This window comes from Nicotiana sylvestris, chromosome 6 (genome assembly GCF_000393655.2).
Source record: "Nicotiana sylvestris chromosome 6, ASM39365v2, whole genome shotgun sequence".
NCBI lineage: Eukaryota > Viridiplantae > Streptophyta > Magnoliopsida > Solanales > Solanaceae > Nicotiana > Nicotiana sylvestris.
The window spans coordinates 116219187-116224654 of record NC_091062.1 but is presented as its reverse complement, the minus strand read 5'-3'; positions in this window follow the sequence as shown (position 1 = coordinate 116224654).

Below are 5468 nucleotides of genomic sequence, written 5' to 3'. Positions count from 1 at the left end.
ATAGGTCAAGCATCCCTTATCAACCATATGCCGAGCCTTCATATATGAGATAACCCTGCTAGTAGAATGACCATGAGTCCTTCTCTACTCTAAACGAGGCGACCCCAGCAATTCTAAGGTCACAGTCTTGGCATGACAGTCCAATATAGCATGATAAGGAGATAACCAATCCATCCCCAGAATGACATCGAAATCCACTATATAGAGAAGTAGGAGATCTACATGGGTCTCAAGACCCCCAATAACGACCACACAAACATGATAAACACTATTTACCATAATAGAATCACCCACCAGTATAGACACATATACAAGAGCACTAAAAGAATCACGAGGCACAACCAAATAAGGGGCAAAATAAGATGATACATAAGAATATGTGGACCCTGGATCAAATAGAAGTGAGGCATCTCTACTGCACACTAAAACCGTACCTGTGATAACTACATCAGAGGCCTTAGCCTCAGGTCTGGCTGGAATAGCATAACATCAGGGCTGGGCCCCACCACTCTGAACTGCATCCCTAGGACGGCCTCCTGCTGGCTGGCCTCCACCTCTAGCAGCTTGACCTCCACCTCTAACACCTCTACCCGAGTGGGTGCTGGAACACCTGGTGCTGGAACCACAACACGAGAACCCTAGTGCTGAGAACTGCTCGAGGCTTGAGGGCAAAACCTAGCAATGTGCCTCGTATCACTGCAAGTATAGCAAAACTTTGGCTGCTGAGATTACTGACCATGAAACTGACCCTGACAGCGTGGATATCCACCCTAAAAACTCTAGAACAGGGGTGCATTGATAGGAGTTGGAGGTTCCCTATAGGGCAACTAATCAAAATACTGCATATGAGAACTACGGCCACCTGGAGCACCGTGATAATCCTAGAGTGCTGACTGAAATGTCCTAGGTGGATGGCCTTGTTTACCATGAAAATGGTAACAACAATTAAATTTGTAAATAGATTCTAAAAATACGTGATCTATTCCCGAGCTAGTTTTTAGAGCAGTTGATGCTAAGAATGCTAAGTATAATGATGAAAAAGGAGCTAAAATGAGGCAGTAATCAAACCAAAGGGGCCTGTTGCCCGAATGCAAAGCCGGTCGACGGGGGCCTTGGGGCCAAGGTTCGAGCCGAGCTTGGGCTACCGAGGGTAGTCCGGAATAGGGTAACAGGCAGAGATATGATCGAGCAAGGCTTTATGCTGCCAATATTGAATGATATAGTAAAGAACAAGTAAAAGAATGATAAATGCTAAAACAGCCTCGGACCAGTGAGAGCGAACAACTTAGAAGAAAAGAGAGAGAGAGATATTATTGCACTTCTGGAGAAATGGAGCAACATCAGCCCTTTACAAGGTAGGGCGAGTCCCCTTTATATAGGAGGGGAGACTAGGCTACAAGCAAGTGGAGATTAATTACAAATTACGGCGATGGGATGACTTGACGTGATGCCTCAGCATAGGCTCCGGATAGGCCGGGCCTATCAGATGTAGCCATGTGCCTAGGGGGCTTCCCTCTCTGTCCTGACTTCGTTCTTCGTTTCCTTCGAGTCAGGCTTCGACGAGCCCCGAGGCCGAGAACTCGGTCGCGGCCTCCCGCCCTCAGGGTCCCAGGGCATGCTTCTGAAATGTCTTGATAGCGGGAAATCAAGTCTCCTGATTTCGCTGCGTACAGATAGTCTCTGCGTTTCCCATAACAAAGTGATGGGAAATGATTCTGACGCATGACTCCTCGAGCTTCTTTCGGCGACGCTATATCGATGATCCCACCCTTGGCGTAAGCTTCGCGGTGATTGGACATCCAAGGGCTCGTGCTTTTCGACCTCATTCATTGTACTCCCTGATTCTTGCTTCATAAGGTGTAGGTACCGCCGCCGGTTCGGTTTTCCATGGACGCATTAACTGCACTCGTTGGTTAGTCTTTTAAAGCCTAGATGACCATGTCGTAATCCCCTATAAATGGGGGTGCCTTGGCTTTGCTTTTCCTATCCTAGTGCCTTCGTTGGCTTGCTTGCCTTTTCCTTCTTATCATCTTCTCCGGCGGGGATCCCTCGGGGGATTGAGCTGGGAACCTATGGGAGGTGAAGGTCGAAGGAATCACCCTCGAGAATATATGCTCGAGGGTGCGGTGCTTGAGGATGCTAATATCGGAGATGGACTCTCGAGGGCGGACCGGGCATCCGGGTTCATCATATGTACATCCTTCTGTTCCTCCGCTTTAGGTGTAGACTCCTGTAGGCTTTTGTAATTGTATGTAACGACCCCTCGAGGGCTGCTTGTACGCAAATTTTTATGAATAAGAATATACTTTGCTGACTTCTGATTTCCTTACTTTGCTTTGTTTCTATATGCTCTTATGCCCTTCAAGGCTCTTTGAATGCCTTCTTTTACTCGTTGACTGTTGATATCTGACTTGAGCGCAAGAGTTTACTCTAGTCTTCTGCTGATCGACATGGTTCTCCTCCGAACCCATCGTCGTGCTTCAGACCAATCTTGGATTGATCTGATATGTCCAGGCTATCGAGGCCCTCCGAGTTGTTCGGAGATCATGCATCAAATTCTGGGGCCTTCAGGAATGTTATCCTAGATGAAGGTCGTCTTTTAGTACACGGGGGTCCCTATTAATCTTGATGTAGATAACCCTTTTAGAATGTATAAGAATGACTTCTACTGAGGAGTTTGCTTATATTTGGGCGCTTCCTCGGACCTTCGTGGAGCTTTAGCGATCGGAGCTTCTTGTATTTACTCCTCTTTTCAGAAAGAGAAGATCACGAGACCAGGTGCTTGCCTTGCGTCGAGTGTCGGTATTTAAAGCTTACCGAGGTCCGACTGCTTTGGGCCGGGGGTTCTTGATGTAGAGTGCTGCCTCGAGCTTGGAGATAATATGAATGGCCACTCGAGTCTTGACTCCTCATTAAAGGGTTCTTTCTGGATTGGATACCAATCCGTCGATCTGTTTCGAGGTTGTTGGCTTCCTAGGGCTTGCCTCGGGCAGGCGAATCGTTGCTGTTTCTCGCAAATATGTGGAGAGGCTTCAGCTCCTTCGCAAGACTTCACTATTTTTAAACAACCGCCTTTCTGCTTTGGCACAGGGTACTTCATCTCTTTAGGAGCAAAAAGTGTTGGTGCACGCCCTTGCCTTGACCTGTTAGTTTCACTATAGTCATGGAAACCACTTCGGGGACGGGGGGCACAATCCTGATGCTCAGGAACTAAGGGATTTTGCTCTGGAGATGACGTCCTTGATAAGAGAGGAACACCTGGAGATGGTGAGGAGGTACTGCAGGTGGAGCGAGGGGAAAACACTGCAGGTGCTTTCCCCAGATGAGGGCATTGCGGACTCCACTGATGGATTCTTGAGCGTATACCTATACCCTTTCGTATCTGGCCCCCCTGATAGGGTTGTGCTTGATTTTTGCTCGAAGTATCGGGTTACCCTGGCACAGATTCATCCGTTGTTTTGGCGAACGACATTGACGATGAGATTCTTCGCGGAGAAAGCCGGGCTTGAGTTCACACTTGACCATCTTGTCAAGCTATATTGGCCCTTTTATCATCGAGGCCTGCTAACTCTGAGGTGTCGTTTGTCCATGCCCTTTTTTGTTGATGACGAGGAAGGCGAGGATCGAGAGTAGGCCAGTTGGTTTATCGTGTCCGGACGACCGATATTATCCCTGTGGAGTTTTCGTCATTTCCCGAAGGGTGGAATCATGCACGTGAGTGAGGCGTTTGGCAGTTTTTCAGATTCCGCATATAGCAAAAACCAGCTAAGTAATAATGTTGTCTCCCTTGTTGCAGCAACTTCGTGGACGCCGGGTGAAGTCCATGACCTGCCCAGCTGGGTCTGGAGGCTGGTGACCCATTCGTCCTGCGATGAGCGCAGGTGGCAAGCTGTGCTTCGTACCAGATGGGGAGCTCAATACCAAGGTATGTGCGTATGCTGCCTTTACCTTCGTATAGCTCCACTTTCCCCTTTCAATTGCACTGGATTAATCATTTGCAGATATCGGGCGGTTCCTTGGGATAAGGCAATATTTTTCTGAAGAGGGGAAGGGATCGTTGGCCTCCAGGCCGAGGGACGACGTTCGGCACCCGCGGTGAGACGGAGCCTTTAGCGGTGCTAGTCGGGCTCACATTTTCGAAAAAGGGGCGTCGCCCGAGTTTGCTGCTCCCGAAGTGTCTGACTTCTGGCCGGCGGATCCTTTGAGCGATCATGTCGTGCCCGAGGTCGGTTCTCCTGGGGACGCATGGGCAGGATCAATAGGAGTGTGCTCTGACTTCGAGGAAGTCTGTCGGCTTCACTTTCTGGTGAGTTTATGCACAGTTTCCCTGTATCCCATGTCGTTCTCCCTCTATTGAACCTTTCTTGTGTAGGCCTGTGATAGGCTTAGGTCCGAGCTACTTCATCAAGGGGCCAAGCTCTAAATGATTCTGGATGAGGCCGAATCCCTTATGCTTCTTAGCAAGGAGAAGGAAGTTAAGCTGCAGCATTGGCGATATGAGGCGTACCGGAGCTCAAACTATGAGAGATATTTGATGGAGCAGGTAACTTCCTGTAGTACGTGCTTCGCTCTTTTCTAACCTTAAGGCTAACTCCTTTTTGTCGTATAAGTTGCAGAAAAAGGCAGAGGCCTTGGAGTACCTCAAAGGTGACGTCAACCACGTCAAAGTTGCTTGCGAGGAGCTAAGTCTCAAGTGCAGGCTCGAGCTTTAGAGGAGATGAGCGCCTCAGCTAAGGTCCCTGCCTTTGAAGTCCAACTCTGCTTGACTCATGACAACGCCAAATTTTAAGCAGATATGATTGGGAAACTTGGATCTGATCCCTCGAAGGTCAGAGCCGAGATAATTGATGCCTGGGCAGAAGCGGCATTAAGCCGAACCAAGGCTGATCGTGAGATGGGGATTCGTATGAAAGATGTTGTTGATGCCCAAGTTGAGCTAAATCGAGCCCTCGACCAGGAGAAGAGGATCGAGGAATAATGTAGATCCCGGAGAGAGGTACTCGAGGAGGTCAGTGCAAGGGGCTTCGTTCTCTCGGAAGAGTTGGCTCGAGAAAGGGCGGACGAGCATGATGCTCGGTCACTTCTTGTTGACGCTGCGGAGGGAAAATTTGACAAGCTATAGCCCGTTAGCGCAGAGTGTAGATTTTGCTGCTTTGTCTCTAATATACGTAGGGCATACCTGTAGGTGGAGAATGCGCTTTTTTGCGCATGTAATATATAAGAAGAAACTTGAAGCTTTATTTCTCTTGTACCTTTTTCCTGTTGTCGCTTTTGATCAGGCAGGCTGGTTTGGTATTTGGTAAGATCTTCATAGGTCCGGAATGGATCGGTCAGACCCGGGGGCTCTTTAAGTGCGATCCTTGGCGCGAGCAGGTGCTGGTGCCTCTATGCTTGGCCCGGCTATTTAGGCTTAATTTCTGAGTCCGGCTCCGATTCGAGCCTTCTTGTCCTCAAATTTTGTTGTGCTT